The following is a 19,350-nucleotide window of genomic DNA, read 5'->3' on the forward strand; positions in this document are numbered from 1 at the left end:
CTTTTGGTTTTCTCAGGTCATAGATTTTAAATAGACTATTCAGTAAAAGCACAACAGATTCTTATAATCTTTCAGGAGGAAGTGAATAACGATGTAGTCTTTTATAGCAAACGGTCTGTGAAAGCCTGCTTCTTTTCTTTTCATATTTTCTTTAATGATATACTCAATGTATACATATATCATGATCATAAATAATTTCATATTTTTCCATAGATGAAATGAATCCTGTTATAATGGAAAGATCAGAGGACTTAGATCAAAGAGCTTACTGTTTTTGTTTAGTTATTTTCACTTGTATCCAACTCTGTGACGTATTTTGGGTTTTCTTGGCAAAGGCACGGAAGTGGTTTGCCATTTCCTTCTCCAGATCATTGTACAGATGAGGAAACGAGGTAAACAGGGTTGGGTGATTTGCCCAGGGTCACACAGCTAATACGTATTTGAGGCTAGATTTGAATTCTGGCCTTCCTGATACCAGGTACAGCAATGAATCTATCCACTACAATGAATCCTGGTATATAAACTTCAATTATTTTCATGGTTGTCTGTTTATTCTCCCTTTCAACACTACCCGAGGAGACACCAAAATGTCTCATAAATGATTTTTATTTTACTCATTAGGAGTAAAACAATAATAATAATAATAATAATAATAACAAATTTTTATAACACTTAGGGAAAAAAAAGGAAATGTTACAAGAACAAAACATTCCCCTGACCTAGGGGCACATTCTCCCTTTATATATATACACACATAAGGTCCCTGGGAAGGTGGGCTCAAACTTAAAACAAAATGGGAGTAAAGCCAGTTTATAGAGAACCTATGCAGCCAAAGGGGTACCCCACTGCCTCCTGACCCTAGAAGTCCTTTTCTCCTTTTGTGGAATCCTTATGAGGTTCTCTTTAGATGTAAATCTCCATTGGCCTCAGTGAATTGGTGCCTTTCTAGATTCCATAGCCAGCATTTCTCTCTGTCACAAAGGGTCACAGGCTATGAAACTAATGCTATCTTCATGGAACAGTCTTTCCCCCTCCACCTGTATGTACTTCCTCTATTGTCAGTCATTTCCACTTTAGGAAACTTCTCTGATGGCTCTGATGGACCTTTCAAACTCACCAGTTACTTGGGCACTCCCATTTCAGTATACTCAGTTCACCTAAGATCTGGAAAGAATAAAAGCAAGTGAAAAAAATGTGTGATCAGCTGGGTAGGGAAAAATAGCCGGCTCCCCCATCCTGTGACCCAAAGCCATTTTTCTCCCTCAAGAACTTCCAAAGAAGGGGCAGCTAGGTGGCGCAGTGGATAGAGCACCAGCCCTGGATTCAGGAGGACCTGAGTTCAAATCTGGCCTCAGACACATAACACTTACTAGCTGTGTGACCCTGGGCAAGTCACTTAACCCCATTGCCTAAACCCCACCCCCCCAAAAAAAAGAACTTCCAAAGAAGAGAGTGAAAGATCAGCTGGGTTCTAGCCCAGACTCTCCTGAGCCATCAGCATGTCTGGCTCCAAAGCCAATTAAAGGTTTTTCATTACTACAGGGTACCAGTCCTTAGTCATTCATGTCTGGAAAGTGGATACTCAAAGTTCCACATGCTGGATTGGAAACAAACAAGGAAAATATGACACATGATCTATATAACCAAAAATAAAAGGCAAGTACAAAGACATGACTGGGCCTTCATTGGTCCAGTCCCTCTATTATGCTTATGTATGCTCATGTTGTCTCTGCTGACAATATTTCCTAGAAAGTAGGGATTATTTTATCCTTTATATCCCCAGCACTTAGCACAGTAGCACATAGTAGGCACTTAATAAATGCTCACTGATATACTGATTGATTCTACTGAGAACTAGAGAATAAATATGACTCCTTCCTCTCCTTCACCCTACATAATCAATCAATACTATGTGTCCCAAATCCAAGCCCTCTTCTCCACTCACATCACCACTACCCAAGTTCAGGCTTTCATTATCCCTCACCTGTATATCTCAATAGCTTCCTCATTTTCCTCCTACCTCTACTGTCTCACATCTCCATTCCAAATGTGATAATATAATCTCAAGCGAGACAGTATTTGTAAAAAGTACTTAGCACAACAGCTGGCACTATATAAATGCTTATTCCCTTCCCCTTCCCTTTTCCCATCCTGCACATAGTTGCCAAGGTAATATTCAGCTAGGCAGTTAGATGGCACAGTGGATAGAGCTCTGGGCCTGGAGTCAGAAAGACGGGGATTCAAATCCAGTCTCAGACATTTCCTAACTATGTAACCTTGAGCAAGTCACTGAAGTCTCTTTGCCTTAGTTTCCTCAGCTACAAAATGAGGATAATAACAGCATCTACTTCCCAGCATTGTTGTGAGGATCAAATGAGGTAATATTTGTGAAATGCTTTGCAAATCTTAAAGTTCTAAATAAATGCTAGCTATTATTATTACTGTCAAAGAGTTTAAATTCTACTGGGGAAAGGGGGAATTGGCAATATGTACACAGATAAGTAAGCCTAAAATATATAGAAAATAAATACAAAATAAAGTCTTGGGGGAGAGGGAGGGTAAGGTGGTAAGGATGAGGAGAATAAGGAAAGGCCTTTGTAGGAGGTGGCAGTGGATTGGAGCCTTGAAGGGAAGGAAGGGTTCTAAGAGGCAAGAGCATTCCAGGCTACGGAAACACATGGAGATATAAATGGAATGATATGAATGAGGAAAAGCAAGTAGGCCAGTTTGACTGGATTGTAGAGTGTTTAGGGGAGGGGAGGAGGAATAACCATAAAAATTAGTTTAGAAAGTTAGCTTAAGGCTTTTAAATGCCAGAGGAATTTGCATTTTATCCTACAGGCAAAAAGGAGCCATGGAGGCTTATTGAGGTGGGAGGAAAGAAGATGATGACATGATCAGACCTGTGCTTTAGGAATATCACTTTGGAAGCAGCATGGAGGGTGAAAAGACCCAAGGCAAGGAGAACTAATGGGAAGCTAGTGCAATAGTCCAGGTAAAAGGTGATGGGGATCAGAACTATGGACAGAGTCCACAGATGATTTAGAGGTAGAATCTACAAGTCTTGGCAACTGATTGGCTCTGGGAGAATAAGTGAAAGTGAAGTCAAGGATGACCCTGAGGTTAGGTGCCTGGCTGACTGGAAAGATGGTGGTGTCCTTGACAGAAATCAGGAAGCTAGGTGGAATTAGGAGTTCAGAGGGAAACATTTTGAGTTCAGTTGTGGATGTGTTATATTTGAAATGCTCAATAGACATGCAGGCCGAAAGTTACAATGAGCATTTGAAGATACAATAATGGAACTTTAGGGGATGAGATAGATAATATAGATTACTCCCTTTCACACCTTCTATATTCCAACCTAACCATCCTACTTGTGGATGCTCATCTATTACATTTCATCTGTTGTCTCCATGTCTTTTTCCAGGTTATTTGGCATGCCTATAATGCACTCCCTCCTCAACTCCTCTTCTTAGTATCCCTACCTTCTGTCAACTTCAAAATATCAATAACAATACTTCTACCTCAAGACCTGGGAATTCTAAATACATAGCTACAACTTTGCAAAGATTACTGAATCTTAGTTAATGTATTTTCTGGGAAATTGGAGAGTACATTGGAATGATTTTTATCTTCTTTCATGGGAAACAAGCAAGAATATAGTCACTCAGTTGGTGCTGTGCTGAAGTGTTTACCTGGCAGTAAGGCAATTTTGTTAATGACACTGGCATGAGGAACACACGTAATAATCATTGTAAATGATCTTACTATAATTTAAGTTTTTGTGGAAAAAAAAAGGGGGGGAACAGCTAGGTGGAGCAGTGGATACAGCACCAACCCTGGAGTCAGGAAGACCTGAGTTTAAATCCGGCCTCAGACACATAAAACTCACTAGCTGTGTGACGCTGGGCAACTCACTTAACCCCATTACCCAGCCAAAAAAAAAATACTGTTCTTTTAGGAGAACTAGGGCTGTATAAGCCTTTATGTCAAAAGACAGAATTCTGGGAAAAGAGAAGTATTGATGATTGATTTGGGTTTTTTTTAACCTGATTCTATTAATAGACTCGGAGGAAAACCTCTCATACATTGAGTATACCCTCTCTGGAGCATATAAGAGAACAAAAACAAGAATCAGATGAAATGGAAAGTTATCAGTTGGTTAAGAACTGAACTAGTGGAAGGAGAAATTAGCAATCACCACTGAGATAGATCACTGGGGTGTGTGAGGTGTTCAGGGAGGAGCAGTACCTCTGGTGTGAGGGCTGCTTATCCCCCTTTGGTATCCACCTGATTCACCCAACTCTCACCAGTGGCTCCAAGAAGCTGTAAGATTCAACCACACCCCAGGAAAACTCAAGACAGATTAAAGGTAACCAATGAGCCTTACCCCTGTTGGTGAGTCAGGGGGATGTCTATCCCAAGGTTGGGAAGACTTCTCTTGGTAGAATGGGCAGATGAGAACAATTTGTTCCAACAGCCATGAAGGTGGCTGAAACAGGCACTGTGGAGTGCTTAGAGCTTGGCCAGACATCCAAGACACCAAGGTTTTCCACTGTATCTTGGACCATTGCCAGTCATCTTGACTTGTGATTTGTCACTAGGCTCAGATGACTCTGGAGGAGAGAGAGTGAGGCTGATGACCTTGTGCAGCTCTGCCTCACTTATATCTAATCCACTTGCAAGTCAAGGCATCACCCTTGTGATATCATTAGTCCTCTTCAAGAATGAAGGACAAACATTCCCCAATTGATAAATGGTCAAAAGATATGAACAGCAGTTCTCAGATGAAGAAATTAAAGCTATCTATAGTTACATTTTAAAAATGGTCTAGATCACTATTGATTAGAGAAACTCACATCTAAACAACTCTGGGGTACCACATCACACCTATCAGATTGGCCAACATGACAAAAGAGGAAAATGATAAATGCTAGAGAAGATGTGGGAAAATTGGAACATTAATGCATTGTTAATGGGGTTGTGAAATGACCCAACCATTTTGGAGAGCAACTTGGAACTATGCCCAAAGGGCTATAAAAATGTGCATACCACTTCTAGGTCTGTATCCCAAAGAGATCCCTAAAAATGGGAAAAGGACCCACATGTATAAAAATATTTGTAGCAGCTCTTTTTGTGGTACAAAGAATTGGAAATTGAGAGGGTGTCCATCAATTGGGGAATGGCTGAACAAGTTGCGGTATATGAATGTAATGGCATATAAATGTGCTATAAGAAATGATGAGCAGGCAGACTTCAGAAAAACCTAGAAAGACTTGTATGGTCTGATGCTGAGCAAAGTGAGCAGAACCAGGAGAATGTTGTACACAGTATCAGCCATGTTGACTAATATTGATAGACTTAACCCTTCTCAGCAATGCAAGGATCTAAGACATCTCCAAAGACCTCATGATGGAAAATGCTATCCACATCCAAAGAAAGACCTATGGAGTTTGAATGCAGATCGAAGCATACTAGTTGCTATTTTTTTCTTCTGTTGTGTATTGTTTCCTCTTTCTGATGGTTCCCCCTATTGGTTCTAATTCTTACTTATAACATCACTAATGTGAAACGAATGTATATGTAGAGCCTGTATCAGATTGCATGCCATCTTGGAAAGGGAGGGAGGGAGGGAGAGAAAATTTAAAACTCAAAAGCTTATTGGAAGCGATTGTTGACAAATCAAAATAAACTAATAAAGTCTTTAAAAAAAGAATGAAGGACAAAGAACAAATAGAGATGTTGAATCCATGGATGCAGATGAGGTCATCAATACAGCATAGAGAAGGAAGAGGAAAGAAAAGGACCTAGGACAGAGTCCCAGGGGTACTTCCACACAGAGGGAGTGAGACCTGGATGATGATCCCACTAAGACTGAGAAAGTAGTCAAAGTAAGAAGTAGTGTCACAAAAAGACAGGGAGGACAGCGCCCCTAAACCTCTAAACCTCAACGCTATCTGCAATAGTGTAGATAATGCATTACTTAAATTTTGTATCTTCCCCATTCCCCTTAACCATCAGCTCCAACCTCACATACAGACCTCTAACAAGGTTATCAGCTAGGCTGAACTGGCCTGTAACGTATGGATTACAGCCAGACAGAACAGGCTAGAGACAAGAGAGTCAGGAATTAAACAGAAGTTTAATTTCAAAGTGAGGGAAATGGGCTGTGTGGTTTGCTCAATTCCCACAATTAACCACTTGCTGTTTTAATCCACTCAATTCCCTCACTATCACAGTGACCTTCTTAAAAAGCTAATCTGACCATGTCACTCCCCCTTTCAATAAATTCCAGCGGCTCCCTAATTGCCTCCAAGATCAAATATAAAATCCTGTTTGGCTTTGAAAGACTATGGAACTTCTAGTCTTAGAAAGGCACCTGGAAGGTAAACTGATTCGCAGAAGGTCACTAGCCAGTGAGTGTCAAAGGTGGGACTTCAATCCCATCTTTCACTCCACGATGACTCTCAAATTTGCAGATGAGGTAAAGCAAGTAAAACTAGCTAGCAGAGTAATTCACATTACCTCCTATAATCAAAAGGCTATTTAAAAAGCCAAATTCCATTTTTTAATCTGATTAAAAGCTACCAGAAGCAAAAGTAAATCAATATCGAGTCTTGAGTTTTAAAATAACTGCCAAATCCACTATTCGAACAACTAAAGTACTTAGCTAATTCACTGTGTCTTTATGCTCTTTTGAAGACTCAGCATAATTTAATACATGTAGGGGGGAAAAAAACACCAAAAAGTTTCTACCTCATTTTTCACAAAATACAAAAGAAGGGAAAGTATATCATTCATTCCTTGGGCATACTCAAGACCAAAATATTATACATATATACATATATAGATAAATATATATATACATATATATATATATATATATATATAATAGGTTATCAAAATGTCATGAAGTAGAATCAATCCTAGATTATAAATGCCTTCATAAAACTTATTTGCTTGATTGGTTCTTCTAACATCCTTTTCTATAAAGTTCCTGTAAACCATCAGCCTCGAATTTATTTTCTCTTGCTTCTTACTGCATGATTTTCATTGTAATTTCATGGAGAAATATTAATCAATTTTAAATTACCACAAAATAAATTTTCTCTTCCTTAGAACTATCACAAAGAAAGAGCAGAAGTCTCAAAAGAACTGAACAGGCTAGACCCCTTTACCTCCTGAAGCAGTGCATTCCACTTACGGACAATTCTAAGTGTTTAGAAGTTTTTGAGATGAAATCTGCCTCTCTTGGGTTTCTACCCACTACTCTTAGTGTAGTCATCTAGGGCCAAAACAAGAAGTACAAACTCTAGCATATGACAGTCTTCCAAGCTTTAGACCTCTACTTTAAGTCAGCTGGAGCAGGAGACTGAACAATGAGGGCCAAGTCCTTAAATGGTGTCCAGATATGCCTTCTTGGGTTCTACAGAGCAAGTCAAATATTCTCTTCCTGCTGCCACTCTAACCATGAAGCTTTAGGGAGCCAGTTTGGGGCCATAAGTGATTGAGAGACTGGTTCTGTGGGATAATGAAAAGTTTTATAATTGGCTTCAGAGCTGGTAGAGGCAACAGCTTATTTGCCCACGGGGCTTTCGTGTTTCTATACCTTTTTTCTTTTGTTCTTGGTATTTATTGAAGCCTGGTTTTAGATGAATAAGTACATCAAGATAAGAGATAGAATGAAACAGTATATACCCTTGTGAGCACTGAAAGGTCACAAGAGCCACTAAAAGTGCAGTAATTGAAGTCAGTGGCAAATTTTGACAGTAGCTACAGCAGTTGAATCCAATGAAGAGCTAACCCTGAGGGGCAACCTACTTGACTCAACCCAGTGATGAACTGGTACAACATTTGAGATAAATTGTGCTGTAAACAAGTAAGCCATTCAAGCATCTGCTGTGCCACGCCCAGAAAAAAAAATTGGTTGGAACTTCATGAAGGGACAAAAGAACTATAAAATACACAAACTGGGGTGTGGGGAGAAGGCAATGTTTTCTACCAACTACTTCAAGCTTTAGACCTCTCTCTCAGGACAGCTAGGTGGCGCAGTAGATAGAGCACCAGCCCTGAAGTCAGGAGGACCCGAGTCCAAATCTGGCCTCAGACCAAACACTTGACACTTACTAGCTGTGTGACCCTGGGCAAGTCACTTAACCCCAATTGCCAAAAAAAAAAGAATCTAGACCCCTCTCTCCCCAGGAAGAGTGAGCCCCCTGATAGGGAGGGAAATTTGCATATCTGTTCTTGCTATATGTTTTCAGTTACTATCCCTTTGGTTTTTTTTAAAGGATAACTGGTATCAGCTGGATGACTAATACTAGGGAGATATGAACTGGTTAATAGATATTTGGAGGAGCCATTAGATGGGGAGTCTCATGAGCAATGGTATTGGAATACCTAACTCCTCAGGGTAACCACCAGAACTCTAAGGAGAAAAGAAGTCATTCACCCTCTGAGGCCCAACATACCAGTTTAAGTGAGATTTGGGATAATGAGCTGAGAATATGTAGGAGAGGGCAACCTAATTCCCCTATAGCCTAAAAGAGTATAATAAGTTTAGATGTCACAAAATTGTCAATATAATGATATAAATTGTTAATACCAAATGTACTATGGACTGCCACTCCCTTAAATATTCCTTGTAATGTCAGGGTTTCAGTAATGTCCTTGCATTCCTACTCTCTTTTTTTTTTTTTAGGCAATTGGGGTTAACTGACTTGTCCAGGGCCACACAGCTATTAAGTGTCAAGTGTTTGGTCTGAGACAGGATTTGAACTCAGGTCCTCCTGACTTCAGGGCAGGCGCTCGACGCTCTATCTACTGCCCCACCTAGCTGCCCCTGCGTTCCTGCTCTTAAGATATTTATTTTTGATTAGGTTGAGCTGAACCACACCCTGAGTCCCACATCCCAGATGTTGCCTTGTGGGAGATCCAAGCTGGATCTAGGACTTTGATATCCTTGCCCCTTTCCATCAGAATTCATGGCACGAAGGGCAAAACAGCCAGAATGAAGTGGCTTTCCTTGCCCAGATTGCCAGAGGCCACTGGGGTGGTGACCAGGCCTTGCTGCTTCATACTGTCTCCTCCACCTCTCCTCCTAAAACTGCAAAAACTTTTTCATGGGTCTCTTTGGTTGGGAAATCCACTGGACATCCCACAGGGTGGCAGATTTGCTACCCTGTTATCTCAATTAAATAATCTTTATTCCTGAACTCATAGTTTTGATTTATTTCAGGACTTGACAGATGATTCTTTATCTAACTCAGCATCCAGTTCCTTGCCAGACTACTGAATCCTGAACTCTGACTCTTACCTCATTAGTACCCTAACCCCCAACCTTTTGGTAATTTCTGGTTTTCACCCTGATTTTGCTCCAGACACCAACTGTGGCCTTTGACCTTTTCAGCTCCAGTATCTTTCTACTAGGTTCCTGACCTTGACTTGTTGAAACCTCAATTTCGTGGAAATGCAAACCACCCTATTCCCCAACCAAATGAGGACTCATTTAACATCATGGACTCTTCTCAGTCACAGACCTACATATATGAGGCTTGTCTTTGACTCTCACTCAGGGACAAAATGAGGGTTGGGGTAGACCATGGTATTGGGAGAGTACTAAGGTACAATATAGGTATGAAGTATGGAAATGCTTCCACACATTATTGAAAGTAAACAGGGCTAGTTATAAGTAAAAATGTGAACTTGGCAATACACCTTCAGTGTACCAAACCAGAACACTCATTCATAGTCTGATAGAATGACAATACCTTATTATGAATGAGTTTCAGTCATGGTTGCCTAGGTAGAAAGTACCACAATTTGCTTCTTAGCTCCTGGGGGGAAGCATGACAAAGGTCACAAATGCCTTACGGGGAGTGCTACCTACTCTATCCAGCTCCTGGGATGATTTTTCAGCGACTCAGACTAGCAACCAGGAAGATAATTGGAGTTAGAAGGAATTTCTCACCATACTTCAAATATGAGTTTAGACTGAGTCTAAGTGTCAGAAGAGGAGTTAAATTCAAGAGACCAATTTGCCCTAAACCTAAGGGATTCTACTGGTTGGCTAGCTATGACTCTAGGGTTAAGCCACTACAAATCTAGATAGCTCCTGAGGCTATATGCTAAAAGAACTGAAACCTCTTCCTCAAGAGAACAGAAAAGTCATTTGAAAGTTGGAATATAGCTCACTGGAGATGCCAGGAGAGGAGATACCTTTAGACTGCAGCTCAGTGGAGATGCCAGCTTGTGAAACAACAGTATCACCAGAGGCCTTTGATGGCTTTTCAGGGAAGAGAGACATTTCAGAAGCATTCTGATCCTTTTTAATTTATCTTGATATTTCATTTTTCTGATTTCCTGTAATCCTAGTAGAATTATACTAGCCAAATATTTTCCTTGTATACATTCCTCTACCACTGTTGGTATAGTAATCTGTAGGAGATTGTACTCCTGTGTGTATATGGAGGGAACTTTCTTGTCGTTTATTTTACTATACAGTTTAGCTAAATGTATTTTGTTTGAACCAATGTGTCATCTAGATAGATTAATAAAAGAGACAGATCGGGGCTTGTGAACTCTGATTTTGAATGAATATTGACACAGTGTATCTGGAAGATGTGGTGACTTTCAAATGCTGACTTGTGAGTATGTCCCAAGTGCCACACTTATGCTCATAACATTTAGAGCTAGAAGAGCCCATAGAGATCATAGAGTCTAATTCTGGAATTTTCTAGATGAGAAGCCCACAAGGACAAAATAACCTGTCAATGGTCATACAGGTAGTAAGTAAAAGAATAAATATTTGAACCCAAGTCTCTAAACCCAGGACTTCTAAATCAAGACTCTACAGTTTAAAATTTCAATTATAACTGAAGAATGAAAACCTATCAGTCTTATTTTTAATAATATTTTATTTTTTCAAATTACATGTAAAGGTAATTTTCAACATTGATTTTTTAAAAAAGTTTGAGTTCCAAATTTTCTTCTACCCTCCCTTCCTAAGATGGTAAGCAATTTGATACAGGTTATATATGAGCAATCACGTAAAACCTATTTCCTTATTAATCATATTGTGCAATAAGAAACAGACAATAAGGAAAAAAAATAATAAAGAAAGTGAAAATACTATAGTATGCTTCAATCTGCATTCAGATACCATCAGCGCTTTCCCTGGATGTGAATAGCATTTGTCCTCATGAGTCCTTCAGAATTGTCTTGGATCATTGTATTGCTGACAGTAGCTAAGTCATTCAGAGTTGATCATCATATAATGCTGCGGTTATTGTGTACAATGTTCTCTTGGTTCTTCTCACTTCACTCTGAATCAGTTCACCTAAGTCCTTCCAGGTTTCTGATATCTGCCTGCTTGTCATTTCTTATGTAGTATTCCATTACATTTATATATTGCAGCTTGTTTAGCCATTCCCCAATTGATGGGTATCCCCTCAATTTCCAATTCTTTGCCACCACGAAAAGAGCTGCTATAAATATTTTCGTAAAACTGAATCCTTTTCCCTTTTTTATTTTTTAATCTCTTTGGGATACAGACCTCCTAGTGGTATGCTGGATCAAAGGTTATGCACAGTTTGATTACCCTTTGGGCGTCAAAGGGTATCAAAGTTTGATGCAACAGTACATTAGTATCTCAATTTTCCCATATTCCCTCCAATATTTGTCATTTCCTTTTTCTGTCATATTAGCCAATCAACCTATCAGCCTTCTTAAAGGATTCAAGAGGCATCAACAAACAGAAGGCCTAACATTTTTTGAAGAGGGTAGAGGCCTTGAATCACAAATTAGATAAAGCAGTCTGAAGAAAAGCCTGATTTAGTTCTTTTGAATGACCAACCCCTCTACAAAAGTCCTTCTTTTTATGCCCCTCGGTGGAACAGAGATGACCCTACAATCTAGGGCTTAGATCTTCAAATGCCTAGAGGCTGGAAAAGATAGAAGGAAGTTTTACAATCTCTATTAAAACAAAAGAAAGGGAGGCTTCAGGTGTGTAACTTTCTGCCTATTCCTTTCTTACCCATGCTGCTTGAGTGGGTGTTGCTTGCTATATTTGAGGTAAGGACGTGTGAATAAAAGTGAATATTAATTGAAGTTGAAAAGAGAAAATGAGCTAAAACTCTGCTCCACTTTCCTACCTCCAGCTTTAACTTTCCTTTTTTTTTTTGTAAATTTGCAAGTGTGAATGATTCTTCAAGTAGCACAAAATAAGATACTTTCTTGTTCTAGAGTGACTGTTACATAACACATACAGTCAGCTCTGCTATAACAACTTATACATTCCCAAAAAGCATATCACTAAGAAAAAATCAAACTATAAAAATCACAAGGCTCATAGGAAAAATTGGTTTAGGGGAACAATGCTCAAAAATTGCATTAGTGACATTAAAAAAAAGGAACCTATTAAAGACAGCAGCACAGTTTTATAATGTTAAATGGTTAAGAAATACATGACGTTTAACTTGCACCCTGGTTCCTACTAGCTGGCCTGGAGGATAGAACTTCAAGGAGCTGAAACATGGTTGAAGGTGGTGGAAGGCGGGGAGGGCTAGATTAATCCTCATCAGCCCACAGGTCCCACTGCACCAAAAGATATGCAATACATATAGTATTTTACTGCGAAAAACATCTGAAGTTTGTTTATGGAAATAGGCATTGGAAGGGCTGCAGCTTATGTTGTTGTGAAGTAGTACAGTCTTCTATGTTCTCTCATAGTTTTTCAGAGAAGAAATCACGCATAAACAAACTCAAAATTCAAGTTATGTTCAAAATGTTCCCTAACATATCAAATTCACTTTTTTCCTTAACAAATGCACTTTTTTGAAACAAGTGTTATGGCAGAACTTATTGTACAGGAGAGGATGTTTGTAAATAGAAAGGGAAGCATAAAGGAAAAAGAGGTTTGGGATGGTAAATAGCAAGTTTCAACTCATTGAAATTGAGGCGCAGATAAGACATCCAATATGGAGAACATAGAGAAAATTTGAAAGGATCAATAGAAGTAACCAAAACTAGATTTATTAGAGCTAAAAACAAAATTATAGACAACAGAAAATATTCAGAAAATAACTCAACTACTGTGAGAACTGGAAACCATGCAAATGCGTAAGTAATAGATCTGAAGAAGAGGTCATAATATGGAAACTTCAGGGTAATGGACATCCTGGAAAAGATAGGGTTAAAAACAGCTAAATATCTTATTCTAGGAAATTATTTGAGGGAATTTTCTAGAAACACAAAAAACAAGTGACAATTTACAATTTTTAAAAAAATTCATAAGACTGATGAGGAAAATCTTAAAATTTAATTAAACATTATTGTTAACCTCCAACATTGACAACATTGACAAAGAATCTTACAGGTTTCAATCAGAAAAGTGAAATATCAAGAGAAATTGATCAGGATCACAAAAGATTTCTTCAGGTAAATTAAGAACAATTGGAGAAATTAAAATGACAGGCAAAATTAAAAAGCATGAGCAGTAAACTCAGAATTACCTATACAGAAAAACTAAATGTATTTTTTAAAGGCAAGAGATGGATACTTGCAAATAATATGTACTTTAAAAAATCTGCCGGAAGACATATGGCAAGACATCATGGCACATACCTGTAATCCCTGCTACTGGGGAGGTTTAGGCTGGTGGACCACTTGAACTTGGGAACTCTGAGCTGATGTGGGCTAGGCCAATCAGGTGTCAGCACTAAGTGCACCACCAATTTGTTGAGGTCCAGGGAGCAAAGAGTTATCGAGTTGCATAAAGAGGGGCAGATCAACCCATTATAGAAACAGAGAAGGTCAAAGCTGATCTTCCTGTGTAATTAGTAGTGGAATCTGAATTGGTGAAGGGCCACTGACCTTCTAACTTGGTCAAGATAGGGAGATCCAGACAAAAAAAGAGAAAGGAAGGAAGAAAGAAAGAAAAGACATATGACCTTCAAAGAAGCTTCTGAAAAATAGCCAGAGTGAAAAATAAAATTATAGCCTAATATCATTAATGCATATTGGACCAAAACCAAATTAAAATAAAGGCAGTAGAGCAATGAACAGATTGAAAAGATACATAAAAACCAAATATGATTTTAACTACAGTAAAAGGATAGTTCAATATTTGGAGGAAAAACTATAATAAATCCTATTAATAAAAGAAAAATTGGGGCAGCTAGGTGATCCAGTGGATACAGCACTGGCCCTGGAGTCAGGAGGACCTGAGTTCAAATCCAGCCTCAGACACATAACACTCACTAGCTGTGTGACCTTGGGCAAGTCACTTCACTGCAACTGCCTCACATTAAAAAAAAAAAAGTAATTTTAAAAAAAGAAAGGAAAAGTCTTCAGTCAGTCGCTAAGCATTTATTAAGCACCTACGACGTGGCAGGTATTGTACTAAGCACTGGTGATACAGAAAGAAGCAAAAGATAGCTTTTGTCCTCAAGGAACTCACAGTCTAACAAAGGACACAACAAGCAAATGAATATGTACAAACAAGTCATATACCGGAAAAACAGAAAATAATTTTTAAAGAGAAGGCACTAGAATAGAGGGGTTACAAAACTTCCTGTAGAAGATGGGGTTTTGGCCAGAACTAGAAGGAAGCCAGGAGGTAGAGAGTGTGGGGATGCATAGCAGGCATGAGGACAACCAGAGAAAATGCCTGGCGCAGAGATGGGATGTCTTGTTTGAAGAACAGCAAGGAGATCGATGTCACGGGATCACAGATCACATGGTGGGGAGTAAGGTGCAAGAGGATCCGAAAGGTGAAAGGGAGACACTAAGTTATCAAGGGCTTTGAATGCCAAACACGATTTTGTATTTTATCCAGGAGCCACTGGACTTTATTGCGGGGGGGATGTGACATGACAGGACCTGCACTTTAGGAAAATCACTTTGGTGGCTGAATGGAGGAAGAAAGGGAGTGGGGAGAGACTCGAGCAGAGCCACCAGGAGGGTACTGCAGTAGTCCAAACCTGAGGGGGTGAAAGCTTACACCAGAATGGTGGCAGTATCAGAGAAAAGGAGGGGGCATATTCTAAAGATGTTGCAAAGGTGAAATCAACAGACCTTGGCTACAAATTGGATTAGGGGAGGGGGGTGAGAGATAGTGAGAAGTCAAGGATAACACATAGGTTTTGAGCCTAAAGGACCAGGTGGTGTTGCCTTCATCAGCAATAAGGTAGTTAGGAGTGGGTAGGGTTTGGGGGAAAAGATGACTTCCATTTTGGACATATTGAGCTTAAGAGTTTAAGTAAAGCTTACCTGATGTGGAATAGTGGAAAGTAACCTAGTGCCATAGTCAAAGGACATGGGTTCAAGTCCTCTTAAGCATCTACGAAGAAGCACAGTATTAGAGTCTCATACTAGAAGCATACTAGAATTAAGAAAGACCTTAAATGCTTAGTTGAATCAACCAGGCTTCTATCCCAAGCTACAACAGAGATTAATAGCTTAAGAATCCTCAGCGAGGTACTAAGTGATACAACAATCTTTGAAATGTGAAAAGATACAATCATACCTTATTTTCACAAAGGCTTGTTTGAATCTCTGATTTCTAACACCTCCATTTCATCCTAGAATCAATAGTTATTTGTTATTGATACTATAATTAACACCACAAATGTATCTTTTGTTTTCCCTTTCTACTAAATACTTTCTTCTTGGTTTGTAAATTTAAGGCAAGCTTTTCAGTTTGAGATAGTTGCTTTGAGTTTTCTAGAAGCCACACAGTCAGGTACATACCTCCCCTAACCCCTTCCATAAGGGTTTTCCAAAGGGGACTTTTGGTTGGTAGGGAGCATCGATGCCAGTCAACCATCCTCTAAGCAATTACTAAATATAACTAATGAATATGGACTTCTCAAAGATCTCATAGTGATTCAGTGTATTTGCTTTGGCACTTGCTCACTGGGTGAACTTGGCACATCACTTACCCTCCAAGGACTCCGTATACAACCCTGGAGGTTGGACAAGAATGGCCTCTGATGCCCCTCCTAGCTCAAATTCTAGGATCTTATCTGTATGAATAACTATATATATCTTTGGACTAGAATACCTTCGATAAAAGACAGTGTCCATTTTTATTTTTAAAAATATAGGACAATAGAGGAATCTTTAATTTTCCTTCCATAGAAGGCCTTTCCTAATCCCCCTAAATTCTAGTGCCCTCCCTGTATTATCTCCAATTTATCCTGTTTATAGTTTGTTTGCATCTAGTTGTTTGCATGTTGTCTTCCCTATTAGGCAGTGAGCTCCTTGAGATCAGGGGAAGTCTTAAGCCTTTCTTATTCCCTTTGCTTAGCAGTGCCTGGCATATACTAAGTGTTTAATAAATGGTTACTGACTGCCTGATTTAATAAGGTAAGAAATACATATAGTTGAAGCCTCAAACTGATATTAAATAAAGCAGGAAAGCAATAATAGCATTCTCACTAAAAATAGTAGTAAAGCAAGGCTGAATGTTTTTGTCACTTAATGTTAGACACTTTCTTAGAAATGTTAGCCATTCAAGCAGGATGATTTCAGAAAAATCCGGAAAGACTTACATGAACTGATGCATAGTGAAGTAAACAGAACCAGGAGAATGATGTACACAGTAACAGTAATATCGTTCGAAGAATTGTGAATGACTTAGCTATTCTCAGTGATACAATGATCCAAGATAATCCCAAAGGACTAATGATGAAGCTTACTACTCACCTCCAGAGAAAGAACTGACATTGATTGAATACAGACTGAAGCATGCTATTTTTCACTTTCTTTCATTTTTTTCCTTTTATTCAAGTCTTCTTGTACCAAATGACTAATACGGAAATATTTTACATAATTGTACAAGTATAACCTATAGCTGATTGCTTATTATCTCAGGGAGGGGGAGGTGAAGGAGAGATAGAATGTGAAACTCAAAACTTTAAATAAAAATGTTTAAAAAAAGTTAGTCATTGCAAAAAAGGCACAGAAAAGAAATTAAAGGAATAAGAAGGTGGAGAGTATGTCTGTAAAGGAGATAGGCTAAGAGTGGTCAGAGAGACTAAGTTTCTTCTAGCTATAGATCCTAAGAACCCATCCTAACTATGATCCTATGTTACTCAATGTAGATCTTATTTCTTCAGAGAAGGAAAGAGATTTCAGGGATGCTGTTCTCCATAGCCCAGGGTCAATTTTCCCTAGGCAAGTCAAATAACTAAAAAGCCATGAATTTAATGATATAGAAGTCACTATTGACTTTCAATTTCAGTAGATTGGTGAGTTCAGAAGTTGAATTCATTATAACATGAAATAACATGAGATTATGACATCAAATGAAATATTTGTAAACTGCTTTGAAAACCTTAAAGCATGATACAGGTATTAGTTATTATTATTAGACAGCAATAAAGACAAATAAATACCATTATAGGTCTTTGCCCTTAGGAAAAACTCTTTGAAACATGAATTTCCATGGAGTTATAGGGGTTGTCTATTGCCATAAAAGAGATTTTTTCCTTTGGGCAAAGGCTTATAAAGACTAGTTGAATGCAATACCGATCCAATTCTAATACCTTATTGAATTAGATAAAGTCACAATGAAATTCACATGAAGAAACAGACAGATAAGAAAGAAGATTAGCGTCCCACCAGATTTCAAAGTGTTCTCAAACTACCTAGTATTGAAGGGGAAAAAAATAGAGCAAGAGATCAATGAAATAGAATAAACAAGTCCCCCAAAGAACACAGTGTTTTATAAGTGGTTGCTGCTTTATAAACCTATGTCTAAAAAACACTGGGGATAGAAATCATTAAATAAAAACTTTTGGGAAATATGGTTAGCAACATGGTGAAAGAAGGGTTTAGGTGGATTCCTTTTACCACCCATTACAAGGAACTCTAACTAAATCAATGATCCAAATGTTTAAAGAATTATTTTTAAACTGGAAGAAACTGGAATAACATTTATTTCAACAGGAAAAGGAAGAAAATATTAAATAAATAGAAGGAAGCACTGGAGACAAAAGCATTAGGTTTGATTATACAAAGATAAAAGGGTTTTGAATGACAAATAAATGTCTAAAGTAAAAATGAAAGAAATTTATTAGGAAAAATATTGCACTGGAACGGTAGGTTAGAAAAAGGTTGTCAATTTTAATGACAAATGTGGATTTTAATGCAAAACAGAGGAATTTGTACTTCATCCTAGAAGTAATAGGGAGCCACTGAAGTTTATTAAATAGGGAGGTGACATGGTCAGACTTCTATTTTGGAAAAATCACTTTGGTAACTATGGAGAAGATACAAAGATGGGTCAGATCAATTAGGAGTCAATTATAATAATTCAGGCGAGTGGTCAAGGGCCCTGAACTAGAGTTTTCATTGGATGAGTAGAAAAAGGGACAATGCAGCAGATATTACAGAGATAGTATCAACAAGGCTACAACTCTATTTGTTATGTAATATACAGTATATACTATGCGAATATGTACATATGTATATGTAAATATATATGTATATTTTTTGCTTTCTCAAAGTGTATGCATCGTGTGTTACTTATTATATTTTATTCCCTTTTTTGCTTATCCAAACTGTAAATAAATTTTAGTGTCTTTGTTGCTGGTTTATCTTAATTTCAATTATTAGCATTTGCTGTGAATTTTAAGTTTGTAATTTAAAAACAAAATACTAGCTTATGAAACATGCAGAGTGTTTTTGTGATGATTCCTTTTACAATGCTTGATTCTTTCACCTACAAAATTCTCCTGTAGTGACAATCCTTCCCCTGTCAATCAACTGTTCTTTTGGAAACCATCAGCATCATTACCAGACATGCCCATGCTGCTAGAACTGCTTTTGGAAATCACTTCTGCTTGCCAGAGCTACCAGGAGATCCCTTACAGGCCATCAGCTGTTTCTTTTGGCTCCATTTCAGTCTACAAGACCATACTCCATTTAGAGGATGGCAGGCAACAAGAAACAGCTGATTAGTAGCAGAAGCTCCAGCCCCTAGGCTTTTAAATAGAGTAAGGCACTGTAAGCAGGAGCAGGTTCCCTGGAATGTGCCTCTAATCGCAATAAACAAGTTTGCAAGTTCTATTTCCCAGGGATCTCTATGTGCTGGATTTAGATGTCTACCAACCACAGCACTGTGAGGAAAGAAAAGTCTAAGAGACATAATTTCTGGGTAATTAATATTAAATTTATTAACTGTAACTAGCAAACAATTGACAAATCGTAATCAGTAGCTTTCTCTAGGAAACCAAAGATGAACCTTGGGGGCTGCTGGGAGTTTAAATACCCTTGGAAGGTTCCTGAGAGGCAGAAATCAGCTGACTGGTTAACAATTAATGAGAGAATGAATATTATAATGAG

At 38.4% G+C, this 19,350-nt stretch overlaps 1 long non-coding RNA gene across 1 annotated transcript; it reads right to left on the minus strand.

Annotated features, from left to right (window-relative positions):
• Window positions 1–741: 741 nt before the first annotated feature.
• Window positions 742–15,985, minus strand: LOC110195429 (uncharacterized). Its single transcript, XR_002320898.2, has 3 exons — window positions 15,527–15,985; window positions 15,271–15,340; window positions 742–1,164 (listed from the first exon to the last, which is right to left on the minus strand). It is a non-coding gene; the product is annotated as an uncharacterized LOC110195429 (long non-coding RNA).
• Between the last annotated feature and the right edge of the window lie 3,365 nt (window positions 15,986–19,350).

This window comes from Phascolarctos cinereus, unplaced genomic scaffold (genome assembly GCF_003287225.1).
Source record: "Phascolarctos cinereus isolate Bilbo 61053 unplaced genomic scaffold, phaCin_HiC Scaffold_4;HRSCAF=312, whole genome shotgun sequence".
NCBI lineage: Eukaryota > Metazoa > Chordata > Mammalia > Diprotodontia > Phascolarctidae > Phascolarctos > Phascolarctos cinereus.